This window comes from Myotis lucifugus, unplaced genomic scaffold, assembly GCF_000147115.1.
Source record: "Myotis lucifugus unplaced genomic scaffold, Myoluc2.0 scaffold_41, whole genome shotgun sequence".
NCBI classification, from domain to species: Eukaryota; Metazoa; Chordata; class Mammalia; order Chiroptera; family Vespertilionidae; genus Myotis; species Myotis lucifugus.
The window spans coordinates 7717626-7742879 of record NW_005871089.1 but is presented as its reverse complement, the minus strand read 5'-3'; the positions used below and the strand labels follow the sequence as shown (position 1 = coordinate 7742879).

At 39.8% G+C, this 25254-nt stretch overlaps 1 protein-coding gene and 1 pseudogene across 1 annotated transcript in view; one reads left to right on the top strand and one right to left on the bottom strand.

Annotated features, from left to right (window-relative positions):
- Window positions 1-25254, top strand: part of HMG20A (high mobility group 20A) — a 137402-nt gene that overhangs the window by 6234 nt on the left and 105914 nt on the right. The gene's annotated exons all lie outside the window — the stretch shown is intronic.
- Window positions 11342-12070, bottom strand: LOC102425645 (annotated as a pseudogene).

Genomic DNA, 25254 nt, shown 5'->3' with positions numbered 1-25254 from the left:
GAAGGGAGAGAGAGAAAGAAACATCAATGTTAAGAAAGAATCATTAATCGGCTGCCTCCTGCATTTCCCCTACTGGGGATTGAGCCCACAACCTGGGATGTGCCCTTGACCAGACTTGAACCTGGGACCCTTCAGTCCACAGCTGACATTCTATCCACTGAGCCAAACCAGCTAGGGCAAAAAATAGATAAATCTTAAAGGAAAGGAACCAAGGGCAGTAATTTGAAGAACTGCAAATAAAGGTATTCATTTGAAGAAATACTTGAGTGCCTTTTATGTACCAGGCACTATTAAATAAAACTATAGCTATTTTCCTCATTTGAATTATTTTTTATGGTAATGTGTTATGAGTGGTCCCCCTTTACTTTTGTTTTTAAACACGCCCATTTACATTATCCAAAAAACTCTAAACAAATTATTCAGCATCATCAAAACATCAAAACAAACTCCTGGCTATTAACAAAACCATAAACACAGCAATGTTAACAAGAGAACAATACTCTGGCTAATAACAAAGCAATACCAATGCAAAATCAAACTACAAACATGTTAACGTTTTCAGGATATCTTACTCAAAGTCCTTAGATTTAGCTCCGCAAGATTTTACAGAAAACTGACAGTTCACCAATGCTAGCATAGCTTCCACTTGCTTTTCCAACATCTGTTTGACCTCAGTCGCAATCTTCTTCAGCTGACTCCATGCTGATATCTCCGTCACTAGCATAGTAAGATGCCACCGATGCAAAGATGTCTTGATGCAAAACTAGTCCCCTGGATCAGGCTGTTTGGACAGTTGACCCTGACACTGAGTCCGCACCAGTCCCAGTCAAATCAGCCTCGTCCACGCAGGTGGAAGTCTGGTCCTTTCACAGCTTCTTTCCTTAGCCACTGTTGCATGGAAACGAGCAACCCTCAGTCCTGCAGAGCTGGAGACTTCCAATTCTGAGTCTGGCTTCTCACACAGACCCAAAGTCCCAGGGAGCTATCAGGTCACACAAGCAAAGATAACCAAAGCCTAGAAACAATGCAACTGCTGCAAGAGCTTACAATCTATGTCTAAAATAAAAATTACTTCCTTAAACAACATCGACCACAGACATTTTTTACTTTACAGTGGCTTAGACAAAACCTAGGAGATTTCTACCTTATTTTGTACCTCCTAATTACTTCTTATTTTCTTCCGCTTATTTCCTGCCACTTACTTTCTACCGCTTACTTCTTACAGCTTATTTCCTAACGTCTACCGCTTCTACAGCTTGTTTCTTACCGCTTGATCCCCTTCCTAGGATCCTGAATTTCCCAAGTTTTACATCGAGCTAATATTACCACACTTCGGCTCCCTATCATATTATTGTTTTTTGGCCTTATTACTTTTGCTTTTTAAGCTTAACTTCTTATTTTCTTACTTTTGTTTTTTAAGCTTACTCTCTGCACGCGCCTTGGAGCCTCCTTTCACCTGACCACTTTTTAAATTCCCCCTAACTCAGGCCTGTTCTGACGCCACTTGTTACGGCCAAAGGGGCCTGCTCGGGCGTCACTTCTTACGGCCAAAACTCAGGCCCTGGTCCCAGAACTCAGTCCCTGTTCGGGCGCCATTTGTGCCACGCCAGCACGACCAAGGGTGATCCTGAGTTGGGGGGTGAAAGGATTAAGGAAAGACAGACAAGAGAATAATAGCTGGGTCTCGGTGGGACGCTGCCTCCATGATGAGGAGACAACGACAGCACCCACAAGCCGTGTCTTTATTTTATAGCAGATGCCACGAGGCAAAGTAGGGGTGTGATCAAGCTGTTTACAGCATTCTCGTGAGTTTCATCCCCACTCAACTACATGCACCCGAACTCTATCACAAGGCACATGGGGCTACGTGTTCGGACCATAGGTTCAAGCTTACAACTATAGCTGTTGGCTATAATTGTGCTGGGAGGGCCCTGCCCTCCAGCTGGGACTTGCATGTGGCAATGAGAGGACCCTGTCCTTTCCTTAGTCCAAGGCTTGAACCTGGCCAAAACACTGTAGCTGCTCCCCACAGAGTGGGATATTGGTTCAAAAATTATGGGCATTGTGTAGTTCTCTTTACAGTAGCTATCTTATTTTTCTAAAAGGTTATACTAATTTTTTATGCCACCATCAATACATGAGTGTGTTATTTTCACCAGCAAAATTTTTGGCTAATTGAAATTATACTTCACTTTAGTATTGCTTTTAATATGTGTTTCTATATCATAGAATTGACATACATTGGAGCATGAATGAATTCAAAGCCTTTATATTTGGTCCCATCTGGAAGGATATGGATTTTTAAGGACCCTAAGAATCAGACTAGCTTCTAATTTGAATCAGTCAAAAACTACTTTTATTCAGTGGTGTTTTACTTATTTTGTAAATTATATTCACATTCAAAACACATCATAATAATAAAAGGCTAATATGGTCGTCACATTGTGACACCATAACAACTGATCAGCAGAGACCTGAGGCTGCGTGGTGCCTGGCCGGGGCGGGGGACCTCAGGCCGCGTCCCCCCACCTGGCGGGGCTTGATGGGGAACCTGAGGCTGCACCCGCCGCCTGACGGGGCTTGACAGGTGACCTGAGGCTATGCCCCCCGACCTGGCAGGGCTTGATGGGGGACCTGAAGCTGCACCCCCAACCCCGCACCGGGCCGGGAGATCTGAGACTGCGCCCCTACCGGGCAGGGCTTGATGGGGGTAGGCCCGGCCGGGTCTGGGTCTCGCTCAATGGGGGTAGGGCTGGCTGGGTCTGGGTCTCATGCAATTTCAAGGCGCATGCAGGTGGGCAGGGACTTGACTCTGGGTCCCGTAGCATGCCCCAGACTCTAACAGGAAGGAGATTTTCATATACATTTTACTAATTTTTTTCATCTCTGACACTTCCATTATAGAGAAAGGGCAAATAGCAATATTTAAATATTTCCTCTAATTAATTCCCTTTTAATGTGCACGAATTTCGTGCACCAGGCCACTAGTTTAGCCATAATTCCAATTCCCTATACACCAAGGTTGTAGGTTCTATCCCAGGTCAGGGTGAATGCAAGGATCAACCAATGAATGAATAAATAAGTAGGACAAAAAATTGATGTTTCTCTTTCTCATTTCCTGCCCCCCTCTCTCTCTCTCAATCAATTTTAAAAAAATATTTTTTTGCTGTGGCTGGGTTTTTAAGTGGTTAGAGCAGCCGTGGGCAAACTACAGCCCACGGGCCAGATTCGGCCCGTTTGAAATGAATAAAACTAAAAAAAAAAAGACCGTACACTTTTATGTAATGATGTTTACTTTGAATTTATATTAGTTCACACAAACACTCTATCCATGCTCTTGTTCCGGCCCTCCGGTCCAGTTTAAGAACCCATTGTGGCCCTCGAGTCAAAAAGTTTGCCCACCCCTGGGTTAGAGCATCAGCCTATGCACTGAAGGGTCATGGGTTTAATTCCCCATCAAGGGCATGAACCTGGGTTACAGGTTTGAACCCAGGCCCCGATCAGGGTGCCTGTGGAAGCTAATCAATCAATGTGTCTCTCACACATCGATGTTTCTCTCTCTCTCCCTACTTTTACCTCGCCTTCCACTCTCTCTAAAAATTGATGGAAAAATACCTATGCTTGGGTGAAGATTAACAAAAAAAAATTTTCTCAAGGTCACATTGAACTTTTACCAAAATAACTTTTACCAAAATAGATCACACAGTCAATTAATTTCATTCAGAATACGTTATTTGACCACAGTAGAATTAAGGATGAAATGGGTTATAAAACAGTAACTAACAAATCCCCTTAAAATACATTTTTTTATAACCTACTGTATCAAAAGAGAAAGCCCAATGAAAATTAGAACATATTTGCAACAGAATAATGAAGATACAATATATCAAAATATATGTGAATTAGCTAAAGTTATTATTGATGGGAAATTTACAGCCTAAAATGTAGATGCCAGAAATAAAAAAGTCAAAAGTCACTTATCTAAATATCCATCTAAAGAAATTAGGAAAAGAACAGCAAATTAAACCCAAAGATGAAGGAAAGAAATTATAAAAAGTAGAAATGAAAGGAAGAGACAACACAATAGGTAATATTAACAAAGCTAAATGTTGTTCTTTGAAAAGAACAGTAAAATGAATAGCCCTCTAGTAATGCTGACCAAATAAGAAATAGAACACGAATTACCAATATTAGGTCATTTCCCTACAGATGTTACAATTCTTAAAATCATAAGATTTTATGAACAACTTATGCAGACATATTTGAAACCTTTGATCAAATGAACACATTAAACACATTTTACCAGAAGAGGCACATGAAGAAACAGAATATTTGAATATTATTTTTATCTATTAAAGAAATTGAATCCATTACTGAAATTATTTTACAAAGGAAACCATACCTATTCAAAATCACAGACACCTCTCATAGCAATATGTTTACCGATACATCTCCTAGGACAATGGAAACTAAAGAGAAAATAAGCAAATGGGACTATGTCAAAATAAAAAGCTTCTACACAGCAAAACGAACCATCAACAAAATAACAAGAGATCCCACTGCATGGGAGAATATATTTGCCAATAATACATCTGATAAGTGGTTAGTCTCCAAAATTTAAGGGAACTCGGACAACTTTTTTTTTATTTTAACCTGTGCAGATTTATTTTATTTTATTACTTTTTTAATTAAATCTTTATTCAGATTATTACAGTTGTTCCTCTTTTTTCCCCCATAGCTCCCTTCCACCCGGTTCCCCTCCCACCCTCCGCCCTCACCCCCCCACCACTGTCCTCATTCATAGGTGCACGATTTTTGTCCAGTCTCTTCCCGCATCCCCCACACTCCTTTCCCCCCCTAGAATAGTCAGTCCACTCCCTTTCTATGCCCCTGATTCTATTATATTCACCAGTTTATTCTGATCATCAGATTATTTATTCACTTGATTTTTAGATTCACTTGTTGATGGATGTGTATTTGTTGTTCATAATTTGTATCTTTACCATTTTCTTCTTCCTCTTCTTAAAAGATACCTTTCAACATTTCATATAATACTGGTTTAGTGGTGATGAACCCCTTTAGCTTTTCCTTATCTGTGAAGCTCTTTATCTGACCTTCAATTCTGAATGATAGCTTTGCTGGATAAAGTAATCTTGGTTGTAGGTTCTTGGCATTCATCACTTTGAATATTTCTTGCCACTCCCTTCTGGCCTGCAAAGTTTCTGTTGAGAAATCAGCTGACAGTCATATGGGTACTCCCTTGTAGGTAATTGACTGTCTTTCTCTTGCTGCTTTTAAGATTCTCTCTTTGTCTTTTGCTCTTGGCATTTTAATTATGATGTGTCTTGGTGTGGTCCTCTTTGGATTCCTTTTGTTTGGGGTTCTCTGTGCTTCCTGAACTTGTAAGTCTATTTCTTTCATCAGGTAGGGGAAGTTTTCTGTCATTATTTCTTCAAATAGGTATTCAATATCTTGCCCTCTCTCTTCTTCTGTCACCCCTATAATTCGGATGTTGGTACGCTTGAAGCTGTCCCAGAGGCTCCTTACACTATCTTCGTATTCTTTATTCTTTTTTCATTTTGCTTTTCCGGTTGGGTGTGTTTTGCTTCTTCGTATTTCAAATCTTTGACTTGATTCTTGCGATCCTCTGGTCTGCTGTTGGGAGTCTGTATAATATTCTTTATTTCAGTCAGTGTATGCTTAATTTCTAGTTGGTCCTTTATCACAACATCGAGGGTCTCACTAGATTTCTTGAGGGTCTCATTAAGTTTATTGGCAGTTTCTAGAAAATTCTTGAAAAACCTTAAAAGTGTGGTTTTGAACTCTATATCCAGTAGTTTGCTTTCCTCCATTTCTGTCATTTGTGTCCTGTTTCTTTGTCTCGGCATTTTTTATGCTTCTCTGTGTCGATAGAGTGGCTTTCTGTGCTAAGTGTCCTATAGGGCCCAGTGGCTCAGCCTCCCCAATTACCTGAGGTAGACACTCTAGGTGCACCCCCTTGTGGGCTTTGTGCACAGTCTTGTTATAGTTAAGCCTTGATTGTTGTAGGTAACACTGGGAGGAATTGACCTCCAGGCCAATTGGCTGTGAGAATCAACTGTGTCTACGGTGGGAGAACTTCTGTGCTGAAGACACCCTTCTGGGGCAAGACTTGCTTCAGTGGGGTTTTGGTGTTCACTGAGTCTGCCCCCTGAGTGTGTCCCTTATAGATCTGAGTAGTTGTAATTGGATGGTCCCACTCTGACCACTGGGTACACTGGCTCTTGGATCTAAGGAGGTGCTAATCAAGCCTCTGCCTGAGGCTACCCAGCAGAAGCCAGCTGTAAAGCCATGCAAGTTGCCCTGGGGCCTTGGGGCAGCTGCAGTTTGTTAAGTTATTTTCAGATTACAAAGGGCCGGGCCTTTCATATGCAAAAGCCTCCATGGCATGTCTTGGGCAGGGCGGGGTCCCAGGGTATCAACAGGGCAGGCGGAGCAAGCTGTATGGCTTCTCTCAGTCCTGTCCTCAGAGGCCCCGGCAATCGCTGCGAGCGCCTCCTAGAGAAAGCTGCCCTTGAGTTCCAACTGATGCCAGACAGTCCCGTTTCTCCCGTATGAGTCTGGGTTCCCAGAGACTCGTCCAGAACTGGAGTTCAGAGCTTGAGACTCCCTCCCGATTGAAAAAGACAATCGTGTCCTCTGCCGCCAGCCCTCTCCGCATGCACCTCCGCACCTTTGTATTTTACTTCCGCACTGCACCTCCTCTGAGTCTCGGTATGCTTTTCTCTTTCTTTCTAGTTGTAGAATTTCCACTCAGCTAGCCTTCCTGTGGTTCTGGATGATGTCCGTTCCGTCTTTTAGTTTTATTTTTGAAGTGGTTGTGCGAGGCAGCAATCTCCGGTGTATATCTATGCCGCCATCTTGGTTTCTCCTCGGACAACTTTTTAAAAGGAAGATAACCAATCCATTAAAAAATGGGCAAAGGACCTAAATAGACATTTCTCCAAAGGGGACAGACAGAAGGCCAAAAGGCATATGAAAAAATACTCAAAATTACTAATCAGAGATGCAAATCAAAACGACAATGCAATACAACCTCACACCTGTCAGATGGCTGTCATCAACAAATAATAAGTGTTGGCGAGGATTTCGGAACCCTCGTACACTGCTGGTGGGAATGCAGACTGGTGCAGCCACTGTGGAAAATAGTATTGAGTTTCCTCAAAAAATTAGAAATGGAACTCCCATTTGACCCACTGATGCCACTTATAGGAATAAATCCTAAGAAATTAGAAATACCAATCAGAAAGAATATATGCACCCCTCTGTTCATAGCAGTACAATTTACAATAGCTAAGATTTAGAAACAGCCTAAGTGTCCATCAGCAAATGAGTGGATTAAAAATCTGTGGTACATGCACACAATGGAATACTTCACAGCTGTAAAAAAGAAAGAACTGCTACTATTTGCAACAGCATGGATGGACCTGGAGAGTATTATACTAAGCTAAATAAGCAAATCAGAGAAAGATAAGTATCACATGATCTCACTCATATATGGAATCTAATGAACAACATAAACTGATAAATAGAAATATATCCCGAGACATAGAAGCATTGAACAGACTGTCAAACCTCAGAGGGAAGGCAGGGGAGGGTGGGTGGATGGGAAGAGAGCTACCAATGAATTTGTATGCATATATGCATAACCTATGGACACAGACACGAGGGTGGTAAAGGCCTCAGGTCAGGAGGAAAGGCTAGGAGAGTTCAATGGGGGAAAATGGACATATGTAGTATTTTCAACAATAATGATTAAAAAAAGAAAAAAAAAACATGCCTAGATTACTATGCTAGTGAATTCTTGTTTGAAGAAGTAACCACTATCTTACTGTAACTCTTCCATACCAAACTCTGACAATGACATTTAAGAAATATAATTACATTTGAAGTAGCATAATTAAATTTAAAGTAATATAATTAGTAATCCCAGAGTTGATTATCTTTCCAGGACCAGATGTATAACAGTTATATGGGGAATTGGAGAATCCATAACAGTCTTCTGAGGTTTCAGACTTCCTCGTCTTCACATTGCTTCAGATCAGCTCTTTATATTACACTAGAGGCCCAGTGCACGTAGGGTCCCTAGTGGCTGCCCGCCGGGGCCTCCCTCCCTTCTCCCGACCTCCTGCCGCTGGCCAGGGCCTCCCTCCCTTCCCCTGGCCAGCCCCGCCCCCTGGTCGAACTCCCAGTCGAGGGGACAATTTGCATACTATGATTTTATTATATAGGATTTTCACTGATTCCCTTAGTTTTCTCTGATACATTTCTATTGCCCTCTTGTCTACTCTCAGGTGCTAATCTATTCCATCTTTTGTGGTCCTTATATTCCCAAGAATAATGGGAATATATAGATAGTCAGCAACTAACTTCCTTATAGTGGCAGAACTCAAGACTCACTGCTTATCTGATTATAGGGCCCATGCTGCAAAGAACTAATCTTTATCAGCTCCTAGGATTAATTTTGTAGGAAAATATAGAGAACTGGGGAACCTTATCTGATCCCTTCAAGGTAGGTCTCAGGGTATTTTTTCACAAGCTTAGTCTTGCCCCTTTTTCCTTGCACCTGTATCCAGACCCTCAGCCAACTTTCTTCTCCTAGTGATAGGTATCATTATGTACTTATGTCCCCAAGACTCCTTTTTTTCTCCCTGTGCTTGTAAATATGCAAAAGTAAAATATATTAATTACTTGTTTTCTTTTGGCTTAATGGTATAATTTCTAATCACAATGGAGAAACAGACCTGGGGAAAGAGGTAAATGGAACAAATGTAGAAAAATTATCTGTGTATATTAGGTTAAAATATATAAAATTGCCATTATTCAATTTTGTATTACAAAGACAATTTTATATGAAATTGTTTCTAAATCCTTTCTGAGAGGGTGAATGAAAGCTCCTCTTCTTTTGTATCAGGAGTATCTATTCTTTGAATCCTGCCTTTATTTTAAAAAAAATTTTTTTTCAATTCCATTGACATACATCATATTAGTTTCAGGTGTACAATTCTGATTAGATATTTATATAACTTACAAAGTAACCACCCTTATAAATGTAGTACTCAGCTGCACCAAACATAGTTATCCTATATAATAAAGAGCTAATATGCTAATTAGGCCGAACAGCAGAACAACTGTCCGGACAACGTTCTGGATGCAGCCGGGGCTGCAAGGGCCCAGGCAGCTGGGTCTGTGAGGGCCAATCCCCTTGCACGAATTTCATGCATTGGGCCTCTAGTTACAATATAATTGACTATAATCCCTATGCTATATTTTCCATGCCCGTGACTATTTTGTAACTACTAATTTGTACTTCTTGTTCTCTTTCTAATTCTTTAAATTGTAGGGTTAAATACTGGTAGTTTGTTATTAATTTTTCTTGTTTTTTGAGGTAGGCCTGTAGTGCTATGCACTTCCCTCTCAGAACTGCTTTTGCTGTGTCCCAGAGATTTGGGGTTGTTGTGTGTTCATTTTCATTTATTTCCAGGAAGTTTTTCTTTCTTTATCTCATTGATAACCCATTCATTGTGTAATAACATGGTATTTAGCCTCTGTGTGTTTGAAGGTTTTTGAGTGTTTTTACTATAGTTGATTTCTAATTTCAATCCATTAAGGTCTGAGAAGATGATTGATATGATTTCAATTTTGAGCATGTAGAGACTTGTTTGGTGCCCTAACATGTAGTGTATCTTTGAGAATGATCCATGGGCACTTGAGAAGAATGTATATTCTGCAGTTTTGGGGTGAAATGTTCTATGCATGTTAATTAAATCCATTTGATCCAGTGTGTCATTTAGAGTCACTGTTTCTGTCTTAATTTTTGTCTGGAAGACCTGTCCAGTGAAATCAGGGAAGTATAAAAATCCCCTACTGCTACTGTATTGCTATTGATCTCTCCCTTAAAGTCCTCTAGAAGTTTTTTTATGTATTTAGGTGCTCCTATATTGGGTGCATATGTTTACCAGGGTTATATCCTCTTATTGGATTGAACCCTTTAGTATATGTAGTGACCTTTTTTCCTGTTATGATGGCCTTAAGTTTGAAGTCTACTTTGTCAAATATGATTATGGCTACTCCAGCTTTTTTTGTTGGTTTGTTTCCATTTGCATGGAAAAAATTTTTACATCCCTTTGCTGTCATCCTGTGTGAGTCCTTTGTTCTGAGTTGGGTCTCTTGTAGACAGCATGTAATTGGGTCATGTCTTTGTATCCATTCAACTACCCTATGTCTTTTGATTGGATCTTTTAATCCATATACATTTAAGGTTATTATTAATAGACACTTATTTATTGCTATTTTAATTCTGTATGCCTAGGTTTCTCTCACTTTTTCTTCTTCTGATTACAGCAGTCCCTTTAGCATTTCTTTTTTTTTTTTTTTTAATATTTTTTTATTTTTCGCTTAAAGTATTACAAAGGGTATTACATAAGTGTCCTTTTTTTTCCCCCCCGCCCTTGACACACCCCCTTTAGCATTTCTTGCCATGCTGGTTTGGTGGTGATAAACTCCTTTAGCCTTCTTTTGTCTGGGAAGCTCATTATTTCACCATCTATTTTGAATGATAGCCTTGCTGGATATAGTAATCTTGGTTTCAGATTCTTGCTTTCCATTACCTTGAGTACTTCATGCCATTCCCTTCTGGCCTGTGGAGTTTCTGATGAGAAATCAATTGTCAGCCTGATGGGAGCACCATTGTCAGTAACAGTTTGCTTTTCTCTTGCTGCCTTTAAGATTCTCTCTTTGTCTTTAATTTTTGGCATTTTAATTATGATGTGTCTGGGCATGGGCCTGTTTGGGTTCTTCTTGCTTGGAACGCTGTGCCTTCTTAACTTGTATGACTTTTTCCTTTACCAGGTTAGGGAAGTTTTCTGCCATTATTTCTTCAAACACAACTCTATCCCTTGCTCACTTTCTTTTCCTTCTGACACTCCAATTATGCAAATATTGTTACATTTCATGTTGTCCTACAGCTCCCTTAAGCTGTCCCTATTTTTTAATTCTTTTGTTGTTGTTGTTTTTCTCAGTGTAATTTTTTTCTACCCTATCTTCTAATACACTGATCTGATCCTCGGCTTCCCCTAATCTGCTATGTATTCCTCCCAATGTCTTTTTTATTAATGCTACATCATTCTGTATTTCCGACTGGTCCTTTTTTCATCATTACTGTATCTTTTCTCATGCTGTTGAGCATGTTTGCCATCATTATTCTAAACTCTATAACAGATAAATGTCTTTTTTTTTTTTCAATTTTAAAGGACTCAGTTTATTAACTGACCAGATTACAAAAATTACCATGGTAGATACCTTAATTCATTCTTCTAATAAGCCTATTGATCTTATCTTCCCTGTTACCAGCATCTCCACCTTCTACAAAATGGGTGGTCTTTTCTTCATTTCACCTTGTAGAGAAGAGAACTTGAAGGACCATAGAAAGTTGTTTACTTCTTTGAAGCGCTTTCCAACAGTATACATCTCATGAATCAGATCTTCCTTGCAGATGATGCCATATTTACCAGGAGATTGAGCAATCAGTCTGTTAGAGCAATTCATTTTTTATTGATTTTGCCATAACCACGCTTGTAAATCAGTTCACTTACTGACTTCAGGTGTGGGTATCCCCATGCAATATATGGCTCCAGAATCCTCAGCATGTTAATCAAAGCCTTGTTGACCTTAACAAAGTTGCTGTTGAAGATCTGGCAAAGGCAAAGAAGCTGCAGCACTTTCCGGACCTTTGGGCTCACACCATTGATACCTCTGATCCTGATGACAAATGCCAATTTGGGTTCGGCAGGTACATAGAAGTTGCCAGCTTTTCTTGCCATCTTAGCCATTGGAATCTCAGTTCTGTACATCTGCCTGTATTCTTTGTGATAGTGCTTAGCCTTTTCATAGATGAGCTTCCTTCTTGTCTTTCAAAGCATTTTTTGGCAGAAACTTCTTTCTCAGGCGCTTGATCTTCAGCTCTGCAAAATTCCTTCACTTTTTCTGGCACAGCAGGAACCTTCTTCCTCTTCTCTTCCGAACCCTCCATGGTTCCAGCTGGAAAGAGTCAGATAAATTTCTTATCTCCATTTCATTTAGCTCTTCTGGAGAATTCTCTTGTTCTTTCATTTGAAAGTTGTATTTTTGTCTCCCCATTTTGGCTGCCTGTTTGTGTCTATGTATTTAGTAGATCTGCTACGACTTCCAGTCTTTAGTGCAGGACAATTTCAGACACTGTTTCTGACTGGCCCTGAGTACCCTGTTTGAGGCTATCATTAATCCACAGCTTGTGGCTCCCTCTGCTGAGGTTGGATGCCTTTAGAAAGGACCAAGATGTGCATCAGGGTCTCCTTTTCCTAGCTCTGGGCCCAGAAGGAGATCAGGCAAAGACTCAAAGCCTCTAGAGATCTGCCTCTTTCTGCAGTTTGATTGTTATCAGCTTTGATTGGCCTCAGGCCATCGACCACAGGGTGTGGTGAGAGGTCTTCCAACAGGGTGTGGCAATTGCCTTTCCTCCAGGCAAAACCACCTGGATAGCAAAGGTCCATTGGAGAAAGGTGTCCTCCACAGTGTGAGGGAAAGATTCAGCACAGGAAACTGGCGTGGCTCCCCTCCAAACTCCAACTCTAGAATCCCAACCCTGGACTCTCCTTACACAGCTCCATTGCACTCTGCCCTCCCTCTGCCGGAGACCAAGGTGAGTGGCTGCACAGGAAATTTTGTTTGTTGGCTCTTTAAGAGAGTGCCTGCATTTTAGGTGCCTCTAGCTGGCAGACAGCAACCCTGCTGCTTTTCACAACCAGGTGTTATGTGGACACCTTTCTCATTTCTGATGCTCTGGGCTGGGGAGACCAGCTTGGGGTTTAGACCCCAGAGTTCTCAATAGGAACTCTCCACAGCTGAGATATCCCTCCCGATCTTCAGCTGCTTTCTGTGGGAGCCTGACCACCCCTTTCGCATCTCCAAACTTCCTTCTGGTCGCTATGCAGGTTTTTTTCCTTCCTTGGTTATCAGGGTTCTTTCCAGCTAGTCTTCTGTTGATTTTTCCAGGTGGTTTTTCTATATTTTAGTTGTATTTCTAGTTTGGTCCTGGGAGAGTGTCAGTGCAGCTCTGTTTACTCTGCCACCATTTTTAATCTCCCATTTTTTACTTCTTAATCTCTTCTCCTTTTTAATAAAACCCATCCCACCAACTTACCTCCCATCTGGACACTATAAGTTGGTTCTCTGTATCTATGAGTCTGTTTCTGTTTGTTTATTTTGTTGTTTTGAGCCCACATATAAGTGAAATCGTGGCATTTGTCTTTCTCTATCTGACTTACCTTAGCACACTACCCTGTAGGTGCAGCCATGTTGTTGCAGATGGTAAGGTTTCATTCCTTTTTATGGCCGAGTACTATTCTGTTGTATATATGTACTGTGTATTTTATTCGGTTGTCTATTGATGGGTACTTAGGTTGCTTCCATATTTTGTTTATTATAAATAATGCTGCAGTGAACATAGGGATGCATATATCTTTTCTTTATTCTTTTTTTTATTGAACTTATTTGGGTTAATCAAATTATATAGGTTTCAGGGGTACATTTCTATAATATATAATCTGTATATTGTATTGTGTGTTCACCACCCCAAGCCAGGTTTCCTTTCAGGATCATTTATCCTCCTGTATCTTTTCAAATTAGTGTTTTGGATTTCTTCAGATAAATATATCCAGAAGTAGAATTGTTGTGTCTTAAGGTAGTTCTAGTTTTAATTTTTTGAGGAACCTCCATACTATATTCCATAGTAGCTGCACCAATTTGCTTTCCCACCAATAGTGCCCAGGTGTTTAATTTTCTTCACATTCTCACCAACACTTGTTGTCTTTTTATGTATTGGCTAGAGGCTCAGTGCACGAATTCGTGCATGGGTGGGGGCCTGCCGGCCCAGGGGAGGGACCCTGGGAGGTTGGCTGGCCAGTCCACCAATCAGCAGGCCAGCCGGGTGTGGGAGAGGGGCCGAGGGAGGTTGGCTGTGGGAACGTACTGACCACCAGGGAGCACCAGAGATCTGATTGTGGTTTTAATTTTCATTTTTCTGATAATTAGTGACATTACACATCTTTTCATATTTCTATTAGTTATCTGTATTTCCTCTGTGGATAAATGTATATTCAGGTTCTCTAATTAGATTGCTTATATTTTTGGTGTTAGGTTCAATGGATTCTTTATAAATTTTGGATATTAACCCTTATGGGATGTATCATTGGCAACAATTTTCTTCCAATCAGTAGATTGTCTTTTCGTTTTCTTACTAGTTTCCTTTGCTGTGTGCAAAAACTTAAATTTGATTTAGTTCCGTTTCTTTATATTTTTTTGTTTTTCTTTCTCAATGACACATATCCAAAAAGGTATTACTAAGAGCAATGCCAAAGAGTTTACTACCTATGTCTTCTAGGAGTTTTATGATTTTGGGTCTTACATTTAAGTTTTTACCATGCCATTTTTATTACTATAGCTTTGTAGTATAGTTTGTTATCAGGTAAAAGAAATTTGTTCTTTTTCAGTATTGCTGTATTTTAACATTATTTGTTCTAGTTCTGTGGAAAATGTCATTGGTAATTTGATAGATATGACATTGCATCTATCAACTGTTTGGGGTATTATGGACATTTTAATGATTTTAATCCTTCTATCTGTGAGTTCAGTATATGCTTCCATTTATTTGTATCTTCTTCAGTTTCTTTCTTCAATGTCTTACAGGTGTTTTATCTTCTTGGTTAAATTTATTCCTAGGTATTTCATTTTTGTTATTGTTGCAACTGTAAGTAGGACTATTTTCTTAATTTTACTTTCTCATAGTTTGTGAATATTAACTTTGCATTTTGCTACTTTACTGAATTCATTTATTAGTTCTAATAGTTCTTTAGTGACATGTTTAGGGTTCTCTATGTATCAATTCACATCATCTGCAAATAATGAAGTTTTACTTCTGCCTTTCTAATTTGGATGCCTTTTATTTATTTTTCTTTTCTGATAACTGTAGCTAGGACTTCCAATAATGTGTTGGATAAAATTGTTGAAAGTGGACATCCTTCTCTTGTTGCTGATCTTAAGGGAAATGCTTTTAGTTTGTTCCTGTTAAGTATGATGTTAACTGTGGGTTTGTCACATAAAGCCTTTGCTATGTTCAGCTATGTTCCCTCTGTTCCCACTTTTCTGAGAGTTATTAATGATGCTGGCTTTTGTTGAATGCTTTTTCTGCATCTGTTGATATGACCATATGATTTTTGTCTTTCACTTTATTTATGTGGTATATCATATTAATTAATTTGTAGGCGTTATACCAACCTTGTATCCCAGGAATAAATCCCTCTTGCTAATGCTGTATGACCAAGTATTGCTGAATTCAATTGGCTAATATTTTTTTTGAGAGGTTTTTTTGTTTTGTTTTGTTTTGTGTTTTTTTGGAGAATTTTTCATCAGGAATATTGACCTATAATTTTCTTTTTTTGTTATGTCTGTGCTTGGTTTTGGAGTCAGGGTAATGCTAGCCTCATAAAATGAGTTTGGGAGCCTTCCCATTTCTTGATTTTTTTTTTTAATAATTTGAGGACAATACATGTTATTTCTTTTTTATGTTTTAACTAGAAGCCCATTGCACGAAGATTCGCGCAATAGGCCTTCCTTCCCCTGGCTGCTGGCACTGGTTTTCCTCCGGCACCCAGGACCCAGGCCTTTGGTCCATCCACAGCGGAGAAGCCAAGCCTCTTCATCCTTCAGTCTTCAGTCTTCATTCCAGCTGGAGCCTTCAGTCTTCGCTCCTAGTCTGCGTATGCAAATTAACCACCATCTTTGTTGGGTTAATTTGCATAGTCACTCTGATTGGCTGGTGGGCGTAGTGGAGTGACATCAATTTGCATGTTTCTCTTTTATTAGTATAGACTAGAAGCCAGTTGCAGGAGGATTCCTGCAAGAATAGGGCTTCCTCGGGCCAATCACGCCACCAAGCCCCGCTGCCCAGGGCCGCAGGCGGGGGTCCTGCCCACCCAGGGCCGCACACGGGGGTCCCAGCTGGGGGCGGGGCTTAGGCGACCCATTTGCACCGCCACACCCCACCGCCCAGGGCCGCACACGGGGGTCCCGGCTGGGGCGGGGCTTAGGCAGCACACGGGGGCCCGGATGGCGGCTCGCGCTGGCCTGCCCTGCCTGCATTATGCAAATTAGCCGCCATCTTTGTTGGTGGTTAATTTGCATATCACGCTGATTAGCCAATGGGAGGCATAGTGAAGGTACGGTCAATTACCATGTTTGTCTGTTATTAGATAGGATTGCTTTTAGAGATGGAGGAAGGGAGAAGGAGAGAATAAGGGAGAGAGGGAGGAAGGGACAGAGTGAGAGAGAGAGAGGAAGAGAGAGAGAGAGAGAGAGAGAGAGAGAGAGAGAGGAAGAGAGAGAGAGAGAGATACATTGATAGGTTGCCTCCCACACCTGATGGGGGTTGGAACCTGCAACCTAGGTATGTGCCCTGACAAGGAATCGAACTCGTCATCTACAAATGCATGGAAGGACACTCCAACCAACTGAGCCACACCAGCCAGAGCTAGGTGTTAATTCTTTTTTACCTCTTTGGTAAAGTTCACCCATGAAGCTATCAGGTCCTGAACTTTTTTGGTTGTGAGGTTTTTTTTTTATTACTGATTTGATTTCAATAGTAGTTATCTGTCTGTTCAAATTTTCTGTTTCTTCTTGAGTTAGTCTTGGAAGATTGTATGTTTAGGAATGTATCCATTTTTTCCAGACTGTGTAATTTTTAGCATATAATTGTTTATAGTATTTTCTTATAATCCTTATAATTATTATAAATTCTTCCAAATTCTGTGATGTCTGTTGTCACTTCTCTTTTATTCTGATTTTATTTATTTGGGTCCTCTTTTTTTTTCTTGATGAATTTGATTAAAGGTTTATCAATTTTGTTTATCTTTTCAAAGAACCAGCTCTTGTTTTCTTTGAACTTTTATATTGTTGTGTTAGACTATTTTATTTATTTCTGCTCTGAGCTTCTTTGTTTCCTTCCTTCTCACTTTGGGCTTTGTTTATTGTCCCTTTTCTAGTACCTTTAGGTGTAAAGTTAGATTATGTATTTGAGATTTTTCCTATTTCTTGAGATAGGATTGTATTGATATGGCTTTCCCTCTTAGAACTGCTTTTGCTGTGTCCCATAGATTTGGGGTTCTTGTGTTTGCATTTGCATTTTCTCAAGATACCTTTGTTGTTGTTGTTGTTAATTTTCACCTGAGGATATTTTTTCCATTGTTTTTTGGAGAGAGTGAAAGAGTGTGAGGGGGAGAGAGAGAGAGAGAAACATCAATGTGAAAGAGACACATTAACTGGTTACCTCCTACACATGCCCTACCGGGGGTGGGGAGCAACCTGCAACTTAGGTACTTGCCCTTGACTGGAAATTGAACCCACGCAATTGACCAGGGCCAGGGCTTAAGATATATTTTGATTTTTTCTCTGATGCTATTGTTAACCCATCTACATTAAGCAGCAGGTTAATTTAGTCTTTGTGAGTTTCTGTGTTATTCAGTCTTATTCTTATAATTGATTTGTAGTTTAATACTGATGACTGGAACGGTGAACCGAGGTGTTTTTCCTGGGATCGTGTCTTGCTACACTGAAGAATGAGCTCCGCACACCAGAAGATTTAAGCAAAAGTGTGGAACATTTATTACAAGCAGATTCAGACTCCCCACAAGGGGAGGGTGACCCAATAATGGGTTGTCCGTTAAAGCCTTGTAGTCCAGAAGTATATATTTGCTACAAGCCTGCTCTGTATCTACTGTGTCATCACCTGATTGATTCCCTCAATTGTTTTTGCCAAGCTATGGACCTGAACTTTCCCTGTTTTTATGTGTTCCTTCTCTGTTCCTATGTTGAACTTTCTGTTTCTATGCATTTGTACACCTTGTGACTATAGGCCAGTGATGGCGAACCTATGACACGCGTGTCAGAGGTGACACGCGAGCTCATTTTTTTGGTTGATTTTTCTTTGTTAAATGGCATTTAAATATATAAAATAAATATCAAAAATATAAATCTTTGTTTTACTATGGTTGCAAATATCAAAAAATTTCTATATGTGACATGGCACCAGAGTTAAGTTAGGGTTTTTCAAAATGCTGACATGCCAAGCTCAAAAGGTTCGCCATCACTACTAGGCTCTCCCTTGTTTTCCCATGCCTCCCACTTTGAATTCAGAAACATGTTATTATTTCTGCTTGGTTAGTTCCTGTGATTAGGCTGCTCAAACTGCCATGTCTGTCCCTGCCTATGTTTCACCTGCCTTTGTTTTCCACTGGACCCCTGCCCTATCTGCCTGCATGTCAAGTTAACCCTCTCAATACCATTGTGATCTTAGAGGATGCTTGATATGACTCCAATCTTCTTAAACTTATTGAAACTTGTTTTTAGTCTGACATGTAGCTTACCCTGAAAAATAGGGATTTCAGAGAGGAAGGGAGAAGGAGAGAGAGATTAGAAACATCAATAATGAGAGAGAATCATTGATCGGCTGCCTCTTATATGCCCCACACTGGGGATCGAGCCCACAGCGGTTATGTGCCTTGACCAGGAATCAAACTGTGACCTCCTGGTTCATAGGTCGTTGCTCAACCACTGAACCACGCCGGCCAGGCTGTATTCTTTTTTATTATTATTTTTTTTAATTTTATTGATTTTAGAAAGGAAGGGAGAGAGAGATAGAAACATCAATAATGAGAGAGAACCGTTGACCGGCTGCCTCCTGCACGCCGCCGCTGGGGATCGAGCCTTTGCAACCCTGGCATGTGCCCTTGACCGGAATCAAACCTGGAACCCTTCAGTCCACAAGCCCATGCTCTATCCATGGAGCCAAACCAGCTAGGGCCAGGCTGTATTCTTGATATGAATGTATATTATCCTGCTTTGGGGTGAAATGCTCTAAAAATATCGATTAAAACCATGTGGGCTAATGTGTCATTTAAAGCCATTGTTTCTTATTATTTTTCTGTCTGATCTGTCCATTGATGTCAGTGGGTGTTACAGTCCCATATAATAACTATTATTGTTGATTTCTCCTTTTCTTTTTTTTTGTCTTGGAGAGTTATACAATTAAAATGTATTTTATTCTGTGTTGCAAGTAGGATTCTGAAACATTCTTGGAAAGTTAATGAGTAGAACCTGGAGAAGAGAATGAAAAGCGTGGCTTCCATAAGCCTATAGATCTAACTTCCCAGGAAAATATGGGGTACAGGAGCAAGTTAAATAGCACCGTGAGGAAGCAGTTGATCAAATCAAGAATGTGGGACATTCCATAGGACATTTGGCCTGGGTTCTTTCAAAATTCAGTATCATGGAAAAGAATAAAAGGTCAGGGATCTGCTTTCAATTAAAAGAAAATGATGAGAATGCAATGAATGAACCATATTGGATCTAGATTTGAGGGGAAATATTATTAAAGCATTTTAGGGACAGTTAGAAAAATTTGAATATGGACTAATTCAATGAGATTAATGTTGTAGGCAGCGTGAACGATACCAAGTGTCTGACCCATGGGGTCAGACCAAACCTGGATTCAGCAACCCTTGGTACTTGGGTTCTGGCTAGGAAAGAATTCAGAGCAAGACCCAAACTGTAAGAGAACATTTATTTTGTAAATCACAGAGGTAGAAGAAATAATTCCTACAAGAGATGGGTTTAGGGAACAAGTTATGAAGGTAAAGGAAGGGCCCTTTGTACTTGGGAGTGAGGAAGCTAATGGTAAGGTGCCTGGGGAGCTAAAAGGTAGGTGGGAAGAGGAAGTGGGGAGGGAAAGGCATGGGCGTGCTTCCTGGAGGGAAAACTCTGATTTCTCCCTTTTTACTGGCGAAACAAAACCTCAGTTCCTGTCTTCTTGAAGGAAAGATTTAAATTAAGACACAACGTGTAGAAAAGCAAGCAAGAATTTACTGACAGAAGAATCAACAGGAGAGCCTGGGCTGGGCTGCTTTGGCTCACTGGGAAGTCAGAGAAGAGGGGGCCTTGGAGACAGGTTCAGGGATTTAGCCCAAGATGAGCTGTCACTGCCCATTGTTCTACTGGTTGCAAGTTTGGTGGAGTCCCTTGGAGTTGAGGAGATAGGTACCTGTAGAAGGAAGATCAGGGGTGTTGGGGTGAGCGAGGGGGGTAATGGCATTGGCATGCTCCCTGGAGGAAGAGTGCACTGTGACCTCAGGGATTTTAAAAGCTGGGTGTTTAGGGGAGGATGATCAATAGAATATTCATCAGCTTTATGCTGATGTACCAGTTAGATTTATTCTCTTAATTTGTCTTGTCCTTGGATGTGATTGGCAAATGCTACTAATTGGATTTCTGTTAACTATCTCCCTGAGTAAGATGATTTAAGCTATTTACCCTCTCATTGGATAGGAGAGTGCAAACCATTTACTCTTAAGTGTCCTTGTTTAGGAAAAATAGGATTTACTAGATGGCTGCAAACTGTTGTTTAACTATCTATCTTAGTTTTCCTATTCTGCTTATCCTGGAATTTCCCTAGCTTCTTACTATACCATAATACCTTTATGTTCATCAATATTTGCTTTATAAATTTTGGTGCTCCTAGCTTGGGTAATATTTACCAGTGTAATATGCTCTAGTTGGATTGATCCTTGTATCATTATATAGTGTCCGTCTTTGTCTCTTGTTATAGTTTTGTTTTCAAGTCTGTTTTGTCTGATAGAAGTATTGCTACCTCAACGTGTGTGTGTGTGTGTGTGTGTGTGTGTGTGTGTGTGCGTTTTCATTTCCACTTGCTTGAAATATCTTTTTCCATCCCTTTACTTTCAGCCTCTTGTAGGCAGCATATGAATGAGTCTTATTTTCTTATCCATTCAGCCATCCTGTGTCTTTTGATTTCAGTACTTAATCCATTTATGTTTAAAATGATTATTGATGGGTATGTAGTTATTGTCATCATATTTGTTCTTTTTTTCTCTCTCTCTTTCTTAAAAAAGTCCCTTTAACATTTTTAAAAAAATATATTTTATTGATTTTTTACAGAGAGGAAGGGAGAGGGATAGAGAGCCAGAAACATTGATGAGAGAGAAACATCGATCAGCTGCCTCCTGCACACCTCCCACTGGGGATGTGCCCGCAACCAAGGTACATGCCCTTGACCGGAATCGAACCTGGGACCTTTCATTCCACAGACCAATGCTCTATCCACTGAGCCAAACCAGCCAGGGCCCCTTTAACATTTCTTGTAATACTGGTTCTGTGGTGATGAACTCTTTTAGCTTTTTTCTTGCCTAGGAAGCTCTTTATTTCTCCATAAATTCTAAATTATAGCCTTGCTGGTTAGAATAGTCATGATTGTAAGTTCTTGCTTTTCATCACTGAATATTTCTGCCAATCCCTTTTGGTCTGGAAGTTATCTGTTGAGAAATGAGCTGACAATTTTATGGGACCCCCCCTTGCAGCCTGCCAGGGTCTGCAGACCTTGGACAGTTTTTAAGAAAGTTTGTAGTGTGGGTGCTAGTTGGGTGGGTAAGTGGGTGGGTGGTCCTCAGAGAGTCACCAGGGTGAGGGGAGTGGTGGTCATCAGGTTAATACACATTTAAATTTTGCCCCTGCGTTCACCTGCAGGCTATGGGTGGGGAGGATTCAACACTGAGACAATGGTGGTACTTACCCCAAAGCACACAATTCAATTTTCTGGAATGTCTCCGTCCCCTTTAGTGCTGTCCCTTCTTGGAGCTTAGGTGAGTGTTTGCGAAGGAGTGTGTCTGTGTGCCCGTCCTTTTAGGAGGAACTCCTGGGACTCCAGCTGGCCTCTGTCTGACTGAAGCACTATTTTGTTCATATACACAGCCAGAAGTTAGGGGGATTTACATCTCTTTCCAGCACTGGGGAGCACAGAGTGGACCTGGGACACACCACTCCTCAGGGGGACCTCTGCAGCAGAGATATCCCTCCTGATTATCAACCACTACACGTGGGTGTAGGACCAGCCTGTTTTGCATCTTTGCCCCTCATATTGATTTCAGCTTGGTTTCTTTATATTCTTAGTATTAGGACTGGTAAGTAAAATGATTTTTAAAGCTTCATCATTTATTGACATTTGCAGATTCACTAAACTTTCATAGCTATTCTCAGGTCAATGACATTGTGAGCTCTTAAGAATTTATAATGTCTGCTGCTAGGTCTGAATAAATACTTTGCTGATTTTCATAAACTTCTGGTTGTGACTGCAGGCTTTTTCTTTGCGTTTTTAAAATGTAGATCGCTGACTCTAGAGGTAGTGAAAGACTAGGAGGAATTTTTAAGTTCTTTCTATAGTACTGTAGCAGTGTACAAACATGGTATATTCTGGTTATAGAGGGAGTGAGGAGACTTAAGTACAAGGCACTCTACCATATATATAGAAACAGTCTTCTCAAGCTAATTGCCATTTGCATACTATATTAAATAAACATAAAGGAGTAGGGAGAAAAAGACATAATGGAGTGGTTTTATGTTTATTCCTAAAAAGGGGAAAGAGTAGCCTTTTTGTTTTGTTTTGTTTTGTTTGCCAGAAAGACCATGTAAGCTGTTAGCCATTTATTTCCTAGCAAAGCAAACTACTTTCATTCTAACTGGCAGATTTCTTCTCCCTGGTGTTTAAAATCTTTCTCTAACAATACATGCTACTGAGGATAATGTATAGATCCAAGAAAGGCTTTGCTCAACTGTATCTTTGTAGTCTCCTATTTGTTTAACAGTTTTGTCTAACAGCAGTATCATTGGTAAAGAGTAGAGTAGATATAGATATATTGTTTATAATTTTTCCCTGCTATATCTGTATCACCATTGGTAGTTTTATTTCTTTTGCAGAGTTTAATGTCTACTTAAGCAAAGTCTTTTTTAATATTTTTTATTGATTTTTAGGGAGAGAAAGAGAGAGAGAAATATTGATGTGAAAATGAAACATCCATCGGCTGCCTCCCACACACCCCTTATCAGAGATCAAGCCCACAACCTAACTGGGAATCGAACCGGCAACCCTTCAGTACAAGGATGATGCCCAACCAAACTGAGCCACACCACCCAAGGCATGATAAGTAAAGTCTTATTACACTAGAAATTATAACTCAGTTTTTCTTTGTAGATTAATGACTGTCATGTAATAAAATAATCCTGGTGCATAGGATTGGAATTAATATCTGTTTGCATCACCTAGCTTAGAGTGCTGCCCTGTAGATTAATATTGTCCCTCCAAGGGGGCTAGGCAGAAGATTAAGGATGAATTGGTACAATGGCATCCTTGTTATTAAAAAATAAAAAATGCCTAGCCAGTAGTGAAACAGCAATTATTTTTATATTTTAAGGACATTATCCTGTTAGTTAACAGTTGGTCATCATCCGATAGCAGTACAAACATTTGAAATTCAGAACACTATATTTCAAGCAGAGTAAGTGGATTTAAGTTTAGTAGTGCATCATTTTGTGAACATTTCAGAAAGCAGATTATAGTATAATGAGTATGAGAGCATTTTTCCTCCTCAGTACTTTAATTCTTAATTAAATTGTCAGGGTATTGTTGTTTTTTCAAACTATACCCTCTTAGAGGATAGGGAAGGCATGTGTTTAACCTGGTGTTCTCAACTCTTAGCAGGCCTTCATGTTTATTATTTTAGTACTTAATAAATACACATAATAAAAAATGAATTGTAGGTGTAGTTCTGAACTTACTTTGCTATGATCTGTACTAGTCTGCTCCACACTTTGCTCTCATTATTTTTTAAGCAAATCACATCACCCAAAACTTATAACCTACCATAGTTCTGAGATGTTTTGGGAGCCTGAAAAGAAGATTGAAATTTAACTGGCATCATGGGATCTCAGTTGGTTTAGCAATTTCTCCTATCTGACTTGGTAATACATGTATAATAATACTAAATGGCATCCGCTCTCAAGAGGTTTTGGAGTTGATTGTAACTGAAATTTATTTCAGGAAAGAAAATAGATACTGTAATTAAAAGTGCTATGGGAGAGACTAAAAATTACTGTATATGATAATCTGTTCATTTGAAGACCTAAATTATGTATTTAAATATGATACTATGAAAAATAATTTTCCTAGTTGGAAAATTAATAGTAAACTCCATCATAAGTAATTATGTATTTTGAACACTAATCTTAGGATATTCATTAACTTTTATCTCTTTTTTTTTTTTAAAAAACAAACAAAGGTTTATTTTCTCATGTAAACAAGGGATCTAAAAGCAGTAGCATTTGCTCAACTGCTCAGTGAGGTCAGGAGCCAACAGCCTGGTCTTCCCATCAGGGTTGCAACATGGCTGCTGCAGCTCCTTTGCAACCACATCGAGATAGGAAGGAAGGAGAAAACAAGGTGCACTAGCCACAGGGGTCTGTTTTCACAGGCAAGGACAAAGTTTCCCAGAGAAGACTTCCACTTAATTCTCACTCGCTATCACTGTAATTCCTTTCCCTAAAGGGAAAGTGGGAAAGAAAGGATTTTAGCTTTTTCCAGACATTATCATGCAAGGCAGCCAGAACTGCTGGAGTTCTTTTTTTTTTTTTTTTTAATCTCTTTTCTTAATAATTGTGTTTATTTCCTGACATAAGATATAACTAGAGAAAGAAGGTAAGGGCTGCATATTTTTTACTGAATAATTATCAACTCTATATAACAGTCTTATTAACAAGCCAGCTGAATCTTACTCCCTAAATGCATACATTTGTAAGATGCTTCATATGAGAACATAGAGGGTACCAAAGATATGAATTTATTGTAGAGAAGATTTAATTGTGCTATTATACAGGGCGAGGCAGAAGTAGCTTTACAGTTTTTCATATGGAAATTAACACAATAATAAATAGTAATACAAGAATAAGGTCTGTGTTTCATGTACTCAACTATAAACCTACTTTTGTCTGACCCTATATTGTTTTTAATTTAAATATTTTGTGTTCTGTGTCATTTAAACATGACAAGATTCCTTTTCCTGATACCAAAACTGGTTTAAAGACCGTCATTCACTATTATGGGACCAAGTTTGTGTGTGTGTGTGTGTGTGTGTGTTTAAAGAGACATGTAGCTGATTCTCCCTGCCCTCACCTTTATTTCATTTTATTTATTTACTAGAGGCCCGGTGCACGAATTCGTGCACCAGTGGGGACCCTCGGGCTGGCCTGCGGGATCGGGCCGAAACCGGCTCTCTGGCATTCTCT